Consider the following 13,957-nt stretch of genomic DNA (forward strand, 5'->3'; position numbering starts at 1 on the left):
CCCTCGAAGGAAATATAGACATACACATTATACAGAAGAAAATACATCTATTTTCAACATTAAAGGAGCATCACTTATTGGCTTGGAGACTGATTGAAAGTATGTCCTTGGCATTTTTAACTTTATGCTCTAAAGACTAAACTAATAGGCTCACTAAATATATAGCATACTATTGAAGAAATAGCAGATGATGAAGTGCTACTGATTGTTAACCCGGGATAGTTGGAAAGCTTATATTCAGCTGTTTACATTCATACTATCTTTATATTTCATCAACAAGACAAAACAAAAATGACCTCAATAAATTGCAATAAATAAGAGATTTAGTTACTTGGCGTTAGAACTTAGAACCAATTATAGATATTCCAGGAGCTTTCAGAATGATAATTAATTCTACAACTATATCAAATGCATTCATCCAATCCTTCAAGCAGCGTTTGATCCAAGGTGATAAACAGTCAAAAATGAGACACAAGAAAAATTAATCTTTTTTCAAACAATTAAACTTGGCCTGTACAGGTATCGAACCTGTGACCTTGGCGTTATTATCACCACGCTCTAACCATCTGAGCTAACAGGCCATTTTGCACAAATTTCTGGAAGTCCAGCATATGAAGAAGTGCTAATGAGAGTTAACCCGGGAGATTTGGAAAGCTTAATTTCGGAGGTGTACCATGAAGTTATAAATATAAATTATCAACATGAAGAAACTAATATGACTTTAGAAAAATTACAATACAAAAGAGATTTTCATACTTAGTGTTAGAACTTAGAACCATTAATGTTTTTTCCATGTGTTTTAGCAATAAATAACAATTCATCACCTATATGCAATTGAATCATCTAATCATTCTATCAGCTTCCCCTCAAAGGAAATATAGACATACACATTATACAGAAGAAAATACATCTATTTTCAACATTAAAGGAGCATCACTTATTGGCTTGGAGACTGATTGAAAGTATGTCCTTGGCATTTTTAACTTTATGCTCTAAAGACTAAACTAATAGGCTCACTAAATATATAGCATACTATTGAAGAAATAGCAGATGATGAAGTGCTACTGATTGTTAACCCGGGATAGTTGGAAAGCTTATATTCAGCTGTTTACATTCATACTATCTTTATATTTCATCAACAAGACAAAACAAAAATGACCTCAATAAATTGCAATAAATAAGAGATTTAGTTACTTGGCGTTAGAACTTAGAACCAATTATAGATATTCCAGGAGCTTTCAGAATGATAATTAATTCTACAACTATATCAAATGTATTTATCCAATCCTTCAAGTAGCTTTTGATCCAAGGTGATAAACAGTCAAAAATGAGACACAAGAAAAATGTATCTTTTTACAAACAATTAAACTTGGCCTGTACAGGGATCAGACCTGTGACCTTGGCGTTATTAGCACCACGCTCTAACCATCTGAGCTAACAGGCCATTTTGCACAAATTCCTGGAAGTCCAGCATATGAAGAAGTGCTAATGATAGTTAACCCGAGAGATTTGGAAAGCTTCATTTCAGAGGTGTACCATGAAGTTATAAATATAAATTATCAACATGAAGAAACTAATATGACTTTAGAAAAATTACAATACAAAAGAGATTTTCATACTTAGTGTTAGAACTTAGAACCATTAATGTTTTTTCCATGTGTTTTAGCAATAAATAACAATTCATCACCTATATGCAATTGATTCATCTAAACATTCTATCAGCTTCCCCTCAAAGGAAATATAGACATACACATTATACAGAAGAAAATACATCTATTTTCAACATTAAAGGAGCATCAAGTATTGGCTTGGAGACTGATTGAAAGTATGTCCTTGGCATTTTTAACTTTATGCTCTACAGACTAAACTAATAGGCTCAATAAATACATAGCATACTATTGAAGAAATAGCAGATGATGAAGTGCTACCGATTGTTAACCCGGGATAGTTGGAAAGCTTATATTCAGCTGTTTACATTCATACTATCTTTATATTTCATCAACAAGACAAAACAAAAATGACCTCAATAAATTGCAATAAATAAGAGATTTAGTTACTTGGCGTTAGAACTTAGAACCATTAATAGATATTTCAGGAGCTTTCAGAATAATAATTAATTCTACAACTATATAAAATGTATTCATCCAATCCTTCAAGCAGCATTTGATGCAAGGTGATAAACAGTCAAAAATGAGACACAAGAAACATTTATCTTTTTACAAACAATTAAACTTGGCCTGTACAGGGATCGAACCTGTGACCTTGGCGTTATTAGCACCACGCTCTAACCATCTGAGCTAACAGGCCATTTTGCACAAATTACTGGAAGTCCAGCATATGAAGAAGTGCTAATGATAGTTAACCCGGGAGATTTGGAAAGCTTAACTTCAGAGGTTTACCATGAAGTTATAAATATATAATATCAACATGAAGAAACTTATATGACTTTAAAAAAATTACAATACAAAAGAGATTTTCATACTTAGTGTTAGAACTTAGAACCATTAATGTTTTTTCCATGTGTTTTAGCAATAAATAACAATTCATCACCTATATGCAATTGATTCATTTAATCATTCTATCAGCTTCCCCTCAAAGGAAATATAGAGATACACATGATACAGAAGAAAATACATCTATTTTCAACATTAAAGGAGTATCAAGTATTGGCTTGGAGACCGATTGAAAGTATGTCCTTGGCATTTTTAACTTTATGCTCTGAAGACTAAACTAATAGGCTCACTAAATATATAGCATACTATTGAAGAAATAGCAGATGATGAAGTGCTACTGATTGTTAACCCGGGATAGTTGGAAAGCTTATATTCAGCTGTTTACATTCATACTATTTTTATATTTCATCAACAAGACAAAACAAAAATGACCTCAATAAATTGCAATAAATAAGAGATTTAGTTACTTGGTGTTAGAACTTAGAACCATTAATAGATATTCCAGGAGCTTTCAGAATAATAATTAATTCTACAACTATATCAAATGTATTCATCCAATCCTTCAAGCATCGTTTGATCCAAGGTGATAAACAGTCAAAAATGAGACACAAGAAAAATTAATCTTTTTTCAAACAATTAAACTTGGCCTGTACAGGGATCGAACCTGTGACCTTGGCGTTATTAGCACCACGCTCTAACCATCTGAGCTAACAGGCCGGTCTGCACAAATTCCTGGAAGTCCAGCATATGAAGAAGTGCTAATGATAGTTAACCTGGGAGATTTGGAAAGCTTAATTTCGGAGGTTTACCATGAAGTTATAAATATATAATATCAACATGAAGAAACTAATATGACTTTAGAAAAATTACAATACAAAAGAGATTTTCATACTTAGTGTTAGAACTTAGAGCCATTAATGTTTTTTCCATGTGTTTTAGCAATAAATAACAATTCATCACCTATATGCAATTGATTCATCTAATCATTGTGTCAGCTTCCCCTCGAAGGAAATATAGACATACAAATGATACTGAAGAAAATACATCTATTTTCAACATTAAAGGAGCATCAAGTATTGGCTTAGAGACTGATTGAAAGTATGTTCTTGGCATTGTTAACTTTATGCTCTAAAGACTAAACTAATAGGCTCAATAAATATATATCATACTATTGAAGAAATAGCAGATGATGAAGTGCTACCGATTGTTAACCCGGGATAGTTGGAAAGCTTATATTCAGCTGTTTACATTCATACTATCTTTATATTTCATCAACAAGACAAAACAAAAATGACCTCAATAAATTGCAATAAATAAGAGATTTAGTTACTTGGCGTTAGAACTTAGAACCATTAATAGATATTCCAGGAGCTTTCAGAATAATAATTAATTCTACAACTATATCAAATGCATTCATCCAATCCTTCAAGCAGCGTTTGATCCAAGGTGATAAACAGTCAAAAATGAGACACAAGAAAAATTAATCTTTTTTCAAACAATTAAACTTGGCCTGTACAGGGATCGAACCTGTGACCTTGGCGTTATTAGCACCACGCTCTAACCACCTGAGCTAACAGGCCTTTTTGTACAAATTCCTGGAAGTCCAGCATATGAAGAAGTGCTAATGATAGTTAACCCGGGAGATTTGGAAAGCTTAATTTCAGAGGTGTACCATGAAGTTATAAATATAAATTATCAACATGAAGAAACTAATATGACTTTAGAAAAATTACAATACAAAAGAGATTTTCATACTTAGTGTTAGAACTTAGAACCATTAATGTTTTTTCCGTGTGTTTTAGCAATAAATAACAATTCATCACCTATATGCAATTGATTCATCTAATCATTCTATCAGCTTCCCCTCAAAGGAAATATAGACATACACATTATACAGAAGAAAATACATCTATTTTCAACATTAAAGGAGCATCAAGTATTGGCTTGGAGACTGATTGAAAGTATGTCCTTGGCATTTTTAACTTTATGCTCTACAGACTAAACTAATAGGCTCAATAAATACATAGCATACTATTGAAGAAATAGCAGATGATGAAGTGCTACCGATTGTTAACCCGGGATAGTTGGAAAGCTTATATTCAGCTGTTTACATTCATACTATCTTTATATTTCATCAACAAGACAAAACAAAAATGACCTCAATAAATTGCAATAAATAAGAGATTTAGTTACTTGGCGTTAGAACTTAGAGCCATTAATAGATATTTCAGGAGCTTTCAGAATAATAATTAATTCTACAACTATATCAAATGTATTCATCCAATCCTTCAAGCAGCGTTTGATCCAAGGTGATAAACAGTCAAAAATGAGACACATGAAAAATTTATCTTTTTACAAACAATTAAACTTGGCCTGTACAGGGATCGAACCTGTGACCTTGGCGTTATTAGCACCACGCTCTAACCATCTGAGCTAACAGGCCATTTTGCACAAATTACTGGAAGTCCAGCATATGAAGAAGTGCTAATGATAGTTAACCCGGGAGATTTGGAAAGCTTAATTTCGGAGGTTTACCATGAAGTTATAAATGTATAATATCAACATGAAGAAACTAATATGACTTTAGAAAAATTACAATACAAAAGAGATTTTCATACTTAGTGTAAAAACTTAGAGCCATTAATGTTTTTTCCATGTGTTTTAGCAATAAATAACAATTCATCACCTATATGCAATTGATTCATCTAATCATTGTGTCAGCTTCCCCTCGAAGGAAATATAGACATACAAATGATACTGAAGAAAATACATCTATTTTCAACATTAAAGGAGCATCAAGTATTGGCTTAGAGACTGATTGAAAGTATGTTCTTGGCATTGTTAACTTTATGCTCTAAAGACTAAACTAATAGGCTCACTAAATATATAGCATACTATTGAAGAAATAGCAGATGATGAAGTGCTACCGATTGTTAACCCGGGATTGTTGGAAAGCTTATATTCAGCTGTTTACATTCATACTATCTTTATATTTCATCAACAAGACAAAACAAAAATGACCTCAATAAATTGCAATAAATAAGAGATTTAGTTACTTGGCGTTAGAACTTAGAACCATTATTAGATATTCCAGGAGCTTTCAGAATAATAATTAATTCTACAACTATATCAAATGCATTCATCCAATCCTTCAAGCAGCGTTTGATCCAAGGTGATAAACAGTCAAAAATGAGACACAAGAAAAATTAATCTTTTTTCAAACAATTAAACTGGGCCTGTACAGGGATCGAACCTGTGACCTTGGCGTTATTAGCACCACGCTCTAACCATCTGAGCTAACAGGCCTTTTTGCACAAATTCCTGGAAGTCCAGCATATGAAGAAGTGCTAATGATAGTTAACCCGGGAGATTTGGAAAGCTTAATTTCAGAGGTGTACCATGAAGTTATAAATATAAATTATCAACATGAAGAAACTAATATGACTTTAGAAAAATTACAATACAAAAGAGATTTTCATACTTAGTGTTAGAACTTAGAACCATTAATGTTTTTTCCATGTGTTTTAGCAATAAATAACAATTCATCACCTATATGCAATTGATTCATCTAATCATTCTATCAGCTTCCCCTCAAAGGAAATATAGACATACACATTATACAGAAGAAAATACATCTATTTTCAACATTAAAGCAGCATCAAGTATTGGCTTGGAGACTGATTGAAAGTATGTCCTTGGCATTTTTAACTTTATGCTCTACAGACTAAACTAATAGGCTCAATAAATACATAGCATACTATTGAAGAAATAGCAGATGATGAAGTGCTACCGATTGTTAACCCGGGATAGTTGGAAAGCTTATATTCAGCTGTTTACATTCATACTATCTTTATATTTCATCAACAAGACAAAACAAAAATGACCTCAATAAATTGCAATAAATTAGAGATTTAGTTACTTGGCGTTAGAACTTAGAGCCATTAATAGATATTTCAGGAGCTTTCAGAATAATAATTAATTCTACAACTATATCAAATGTATTCATCCAATCCTTCAAGCAGCGTTTGATCCAAGGTGATAAACAGTCAAAAATGAGACACATGAAAAATTTATCTTTTTACAAACAATTAAACTTGGCCTGTACAGGGATCGAACCTGTGACCTTGGCGTTATTAGCACCACGCTCTAACCATCTGAGCTAACAGGCCATTTTGCACAAATTACTGGAAGTCCAGCATATGAAGAAGTGCTAATGATAGTTAACCCGGGAGATTTGGAAAGCTTAATTTCGGAGGTTTACCATGAAGTTATAAATATATAATATCAACATGAAGAAACTAATATGACTTTAGAAAAATTACAATACAAAAGAGATTTTCATACTTAGTGTTAGAACTTAGAGCCATTAATGTTTTTTCCATGTGTTTTAGCAATAAATAACAATTCATCACCTATATGCAATTGATTCATCTAATCATTGTGTCAGCTTCCCCTCGAAGGAAATATAGACATACAAATGATACAGAAGAAAATACATCTATTTTCAACATTAAAGGAGCATCAAGTATTGGCTTAGAGACTGATTGAAAGTATGTTCTTGGCATTGTTAACTTTATGCTCTAAAGACTAAACTAATAGGCTCACTAAATATATAGCATACTATTGAAGAAATAGTAGATGATGAAGTGCTACCGATTGTTAACCCGGGATTGTTGGAAAGCTTATATTCAGCTGTTTACATTCATACTATCTTTATATTTCATCAACAAGACAAAACAAAAATGACCTCAATAAATTGCAATAAATAAGAGATTTAGTTACTTGGCGTTAGAACTTAGAACCAATTATAGATATTCCAGGAGCTTTCAGAATGATAATTAATTCTACAACTATATCAAATGTATTCATCCAATCCTTCAAGTAGCTTTTGTTCCAAGGTGATAAACAGTCAAAAATGAGACACAAGAAAAATGTATCTTTTTACAAACAATTAAACTTGGCCTGTACAGGGATCGGACATGTGACCTTGGCGTTATTAGCACCACGCTCTAACCATCTGAGCTAACAGGCCATTTTGCACAAATTCCTGGAAGTCCAGCATATGAAGAAGTGCTAATGATAGTTAACCCGGGAGATTTGGAAAGCTTCATTTCAGAGGTGTACCATGAAGTTATAAATATAAATTATCAACATGAAGAAACTAATATGACTTTAGAAAAATTACAATACAAAAGAGATTTTCATACTTAGTGTTAGAACTTAGAACCATTCATGTTTTTTCCATGTGTTTTAGCAATAAATAACAATTCATCACCTATATGCAATTGATTCATCTAAACATTCTATCAGCTTCCCCTCAAAGGAAATATAGACATACACATTATACAGAAGAAAATACATCTATTTTCAACATTAAAGGAGCATCAAGTATTGGCTTGGAGACTGATTGAAAGTATGTCCTTGGCATTTTTAACTTTATGCTCTACAGACTAAACTAATAGGCTCAATAAATACATAGCATACTATTGAAGAAATAGCAGATGATGAAGTGCTACCGATTGTTAACCCGGGATAGTTGGAAAGCTTATATTCAGCTGTTTACATTCATACTATCTTTATATTTCATCAACAAGACAAAACAAAAATGACCTCAATAAATTGCAATAAATTAGAGATTTAGTTACTTGGCGTTAGAACTTAGAGCCATTAATAGATATTTCAGGAGCTTTCAGAATAATAATTAATTCTACAACTATATCAAATGTATTCATCCAATCCTTCAAGCAGCGTTTGATCCAAGGTGATAAACAGTCAAAAATGAGACACATGAAAAATTTATCTTTTTACAAACAATTAAACTTGGCCTGTACAGGGATCGAACCTGTGACCTTGGCGTTATTAGCACCACGCTCTAACCATCTGAGCTAACAGGCCATTTTGCACAAATTACTGGAAGTCCAGCATATGAAGAAGTGCTAATGATAGTTAACCCGGGAGATTTGGAAAGCTTAATTTCGGAGGTTTACCATGAAGTTATAAATATATAATATCAACATGAAGAAACTAATATGACTTTAGAAAAATTACAATACAAAAGAGATTTTCATACTTAGTGTTAGAACTTAGAGCCATTAATGTTTTTTCCATGTGTTTTAGCAATAAATAACAATTCATCACCTATATGCAATTGATTCATCTAATCATTGTGTCAGCTTCCCCTCGAAGGAAATATAGACATACAAATGATACAGAAGAAAATACATCTATTTTCAACATTAAAGGAGCATCAAGTATTGGCTTAGAGACTGATTGAAAGTATGTTCTTGGCATTGTTAACTTTATGCTCTAAAGACTAAACTAATAGGCTCACTAAATATATAGCATACTATTGAAGAAATAGTAGATGATGAAGTGCTACCGATTGTTAACCCGGGATTGTTGGAAAGCTTATATTCAGCTGTTTACATTCATACTATCTTTATATTTCATCAACAAGACAAAACAAAAATGACCTCAATAAATTGCAATAAATAAGAGATTTAGTTACTTGGCGTTAGAACTTAGAACCAATTATAGATATTCCAGGAGCTTTCAGAATGATAATTAATTCTACAACTATATCAAATGTATTCATCCAATCCTTCAAGTAGCTTTTGTTCCAAGGTGATAAACAGTCAAAAATGAGACACAAGAAAAATGTATCTTTTTACAAACAATTAAACTTGGCCTGTACAGGGATCGGACCTGTGACCTTGGCGTTATTAGCACCACGCTCTAACCATCTGAGCTAACAGGCCATTTTGCACAAATTCCTGGAAGTCCAGCATATGAAGAAGTGCTAATGATAGTTAACCCGGGAGATTTGGAAAGCTTCATTTCAGAGGTGTACCATGAAGTTATAAATATAAATTATCAACATGAAGAAACTAATATGACTTTAGAAAAATTACAATACAAAAGAGATTTTCATACTTAGTGTTAGAACTTAGAACCATTAATGTTTTTTCCATGTGTTTTAGCAATAAATAACAATTCATCACCTATATGCAATTGATTCATCTAAACATTCTATCAGCTTCCCCTCAAAGGAAATATAGACATACACATTATACAGAAGAAAATACATCTATTTTCAACATTAAAGGAGCATCAAGTATTGGCTTGGAGACTGATTGAAAGTATGTCCTTGGCATTTTTAACTTTATGCTCTACAGACTAAACTAATAGGCTCAATAAATACATAGCATACTATTGAAGAAATAGCAGATGATGAAGTGCTACCGATTGTTAACCCAGGATAGTTGGAAAGCTTATATTCAGCTGTTTACATTCATACTATCTTTATATTTCATCAACAAGACAAAACAAAAATGACCTCAATAAATTGCAATAAATAAGAGATTTAGTTACTTGGCGTTAGAACTTAGAACCATTAATAGATATTTCAGGAGCTTTCAGAATAATAATTAATTCTACAACTATATCAAATGTATTCATCCAATCCTTCAAGCAGCATTTGATCCAAGGTGATAAACAGTCAAAAATGAGACACAAGAAACATTTATCTTTTTACAAACAATTAAACTTGGCCTGTACAGGGATCGAACCTGTGACCTTGGCGTTATTAGCACCACGCTCTAACCATCTGAGCTAACAGGCCATTTTGCACAAGTTACTGGAAGTCCAGCATATGAAGAAGTGCTAATGATAGTTAACCCAGGAGATTTGGAAAGCTTAATTTCGGAGGTTTACCATGAAGTTATAAATATATAATATCAACATGAAGAAACTAATATGACTTTAGAAAAATTACAATACAAAAGAGATTTTCATACTTAGTGTTAGAACTTAGAGCCATTAATGTTTTTTCCATGTGTTTTAGCAATAAATAACAATTCATCACCTATATGCAATTGATTCATCTAATCATTGTGTCAGCTTCCCCTCGAAGGAAATATAGACATACAAATGATACTGAAGAAAATACATCTATTTTCAACATTAAAGGAGCATCACTTATTGGCTTGGAGACTGATTGAAAGTATGTCCTTGGCATTTTTAACTTTATGCTCTAAAGACTAAACTAATAGGCTCACTAAATATATAGCATACTATTGAAGAAATAGCAGATGATGAAGTGCTACTGATTGTTAACCCGGGATAGTTGGAAAGCTTATATTCAGCTGTTTTCATTCATACTATCTTTATATTTCATCAACAAGACAAAACAAAAATGACCTCAATAAATTGCAATAAATAAGAGATTTAGTTACTTGGCGTTAGAACTTAGAACCAATTATAGATATTCCAGGAGCTTTCAGAATCATAATTAATTCTACAACTATATCAAATGTATTCATCCAATCCTTCAAGTAGCTTTTGATCCAAGGTGATAAACAGTCAAAAATGAGACACAAGAAATTATCTTTTTACAAACAATTAAACTTGGCCTGTACAGGGATCGGACCTGTGACCTTGGCGTTATTAGCACCACGCTCTAACCATCTGAGCTAACAGGCCATTTTGCACAAATTCCTGGAAGTCCAGCATATGAAGAAGTGCTAATGATAGTTAACCCGGGAGATTTGGAAAGCTTCTTTTCAGAGGTGTATCATGAAGTTATAAATATAAATTATCAACATGAAGAAACTAATATGACTTTAGAAAAATTACAATACAAAAGAGATTTTCATACTTAGTGTTAGAACTTAGAACCATTAATGTTTTTTCATTGTGTTTTAGCAATAAATAACAATTCATCACCTATATGCAATTGATTCATCTAAACATTCTATCAGCTTCCCCTCAAAGGAAATATAGACATACACATTATACAGAAGAAAATACATCTATTTTCAACATTAAAGGAGCATCAAGTATTGGCTTGGAGACTGATTGAAAGTATGTCCTTGGCATTTTTAACTTTATGCTCTACAGACTAAACTAATAGGCTCAATAAATACATAGCATACTATTGAAGAAATAGCAGATGATGAAGTGCTACCGATTGTTAACCCAGGATAGTTGGAAAGCTTATATTCAGCTGTTTACATTCATACTATCTTTATATTTCATCAACAAGACAAAACAAAAATGACCTCAATAAATTGCAATAAATAAGAGATTTAGTTACTTGGCGTTAGAACTTAGAGCCATTAATAGATATTTCAGGAGCTTTCAGAATAATAATTAATTCTACAACTATATCAAATGTATTCATCCAATCCTTCAAGCAGCGTTTGATCCAAGGTGATAAACAGTCAAAAATGAGACACATGAAAAATTTATCTTTTTACAAACAATTAAACTTGGCCTGTACAGGGATCGAACTTGTGACCTTTGCGTTATTAGCACCACGCTCTAACCATCTGAGCTAACAGGCCATTTTGCACAAATTACTGGAAGTCCAGCATATGAAGAAGTGCTAATGATAGTTAACCCGGGAGATTTGGAAAGCTTCATTTCGGAGGTTTACCATGAAGTTATAAATATATAATATCAACATGAAGAAACTAATATGACTTTAGAAAAATTACAATACAAAAGAGATTTTCATACTTAGTGTAAAAACTTAGAGCCATTAATGTTTTTTCCATGTGTTTTAGCAATAAATAACAATTCATCACCTATATGCAATTGATTCATCTAATCATTGTGTCAGCTTCCCCTCGAAGGAAATATAGACATACAAATGATACTGAAGAAAATACATCTATTTTCAACATTAAAGGAGCATCAAGTATTGGCTTAGAGACTGATTGAAAGTATGTTCTTGGCATTGTTAACTTTATGCTCTAAAGACTAAACTAATAGGCTCACTAAATATATAGCATACTATTGAAGAAATAGCAGATGATGAAGTGCTACCGATTGTTAACCCGGGATTGTTGGAAACCTTATATTCAGCTGTTTACATTCATACTATCTTTATATTTCATCAACAAGACAAAACAAAAATGACCTCAATAAATTGCAATAAATAAGAGATTTAGTTACTTGGCGTTAGAACTTAGAACCATTAATAGATATTCCAGGAGCTTTCAGAATAATAATTAATTCTACAACTATATCAAATGCATTCATCCAATCCTTCAAGCAGCGTTTGATCCAAGGTGATAAACAGTCAAAAATGAGACACAAGAAAAATTAATCTTTTTTCAAACAATTAAACTTGGCCTGTACAGGGATCGAACCTGTGACCTTGGCGTTATTAGCACCACGCTCTAACCATCTGAGCTAACAGGCCTTTTTGCACAAATTCCTGGAAGTCCAGCATATGAAGAAGTGCTAATGATAGTTAACCCGGGAGATTTGGAAAGCTTAATTTCAGAGGTGTACCATGAAGTTATAAATATAAATTATCAACATGAAGAAACTAATATGACTTTAGAAAAATTACAATACAAAAGAGATTTTCATACTTAGTGTTAGAACTTAGAACCATTAATGTTTTTTCCATGTGTTTTAGCAATAAATAACAATTCATCACCTATATGCAATTGATTCATCTAATCATTCTATCAGCTTCCCCTCAAAGGAAATATAGACATACACATTATACAGAAGAAAATACATCTATTTTCAACATTAAAGCAGCATCAAGTATTGGCTTGGAGACTGATTGAAAGTATGTTCTTGGCATTGTTAACTTTATGCTCTAAAGACTAAACTAATAGGCTCACTAAATATATAGCATACTATTGAAGAAATAGCAGATGATGAAGTGCTACCGATTGTTAACCCGGGATTGTTGGAAAGCTTATATTCAGCTGTTTGCATTCATACTATCTTTATATTTCATCAACAAGACAAAACAAAAATGACCTCAATAAATTGCAATAAATAAGAGATTTAGTTACTTGGCGTTAGAACTTAGAACCATTAATAGATATTCCAGGAGCTTTCAGAATAATAATTAATTCTACAACTATATCAAATGCATTCATCCAATACTTCAAGCAGCGTTTGATCCAAGGTGATAAACAGTCAAAAATGAGACACAAGAAAAATTAATCTTTTTTCAAACAATTAAACTTGGCCTGTACAGGTATCGAACCTGTGACCTTGGCGTTATTAGCACCACGCTCTAACCATCTGAGCTAACAGGCCATTTTGCACAAATTCCTGGAAGTCCAGCATATGAAGAAGTGCTAATGATAGTTAACCCGGGAGATTTGGAAAGCTTAATTTCGGAGGTGTACCATGAAGTTATAAATATAAATTATCAACATGAAGAAACTAATATGACTTTAGAAAAATTACAATACAAAAGAGATTTTCATACTTAGTGTTAGAACTTAGAACCATTAATGTTTTTTCCATGTGTTTTAGCAATAAATAACAATTCATCGCCTATATGCAATTGATTCATCTAATCATTCTATCAGCTTCCCCTCAAAGGAAATATAGACATACACATTATACAGAAGAAAATACATCTATTTTCAACATTAAAGGAGCATCACTTATTGGCTTGGAGACTGATTGAAAGTATGTCCTTGGCATTTTTAACTTTATGCTCTAAAGACTAAACTAATAGGCTC

The 13,957-nt window shown here is 32.3% G+C and overlaps 8 non-coding genes across 8 annotated transcripts; all 8 read right to left on the reverse strand.

Annotated features, from left to right (window-relative positions):
* Window positions 1-2,233: 2,233 nt before the first annotated feature.
* Window positions 2,234-2,307, reverse strand: TRNAI-AAU (transfer RNA isoleucine (anticodon AAU)). Its single transcript has one exon. It is a non-coding gene; the product is annotated as a tRNA-Ile (tRNA).
* Window positions 2,308-3,096: 789 nt separating this feature from the next.
* TRNAI-AAU (transfer RNA isoleucine (anticodon AAU)) lies at window positions 3,097-3,170 on the reverse strand. Its single transcript has one exon. It is a non-coding gene; the product is annotated as a tRNA-Ile (tRNA).
* Window positions 3,171-3,959: 789 nt separating this feature from the next.
* TRNAI-AAU (transfer RNA isoleucine (anticodon AAU)) lies at window positions 3,960-4,033 on the reverse strand. Its single transcript has one exon. It is a non-coding gene; the product is annotated as a tRNA-Ile (tRNA).
* A 789-nt stretch (window positions 4,034-4,822) lies between these two features.
* TRNAI-AAU (transfer RNA isoleucine (anticodon AAU)) lies at window positions 4,823-4,896 on the reverse strand. The gene has a single exon. It is a non-coding gene; the product is annotated as a tRNA-Ile (tRNA).
* Window positions 4,897-6,548: 1,652 nt separating this feature from the next.
* Window positions 6,549-6,622, reverse strand: TRNAI-AAU (transfer RNA isoleucine (anticodon AAU)). The gene has a single exon. It is a non-coding gene; the product is annotated as a tRNA-Ile (tRNA).
* A 1,652-nt stretch (window positions 6,623-8,274) lies between these two features.
* On the reverse strand, window positions 8,275-8,348 carry TRNAI-AAU (transfer RNA isoleucine (anticodon AAU)). The gene has a single exon. It is a non-coding gene; the product is annotated as a tRNA-Ile (tRNA).
* A 1,652-nt stretch (window positions 8,349-10,000) lies between these two features.
* Window positions 10,001-10,074, reverse strand: TRNAI-AAU (transfer RNA isoleucine (anticodon AAU)). Its single transcript has one exon. It is a non-coding gene; the product is annotated as a tRNA-Ile (tRNA).
* A 2,512-nt stretch (window positions 10,075-12,586) lies between these two features.
* TRNAI-AAU (transfer RNA isoleucine (anticodon AAU)) lies at window positions 12,587-12,660 on the reverse strand. Its single transcript has one exon. It is a non-coding gene; the product is annotated as a tRNA-Ile (tRNA).
* Window positions 12,661-13,957: the final 1,297 nt, after the last annotated feature.

Source organism: Lissotriton vulgaris, chromosome 4_1, assembly GCF_964263255.1.
Source record: "Lissotriton vulgaris chromosome 4_1, aLisVul1.2, whole genome shotgun sequence".
Classification (NCBI taxonomy): domain Eukaryota; kingdom Metazoa; phylum Chordata; class Amphibia; order Caudata; family Salamandridae; genus Lissotriton; species Lissotriton vulgaris.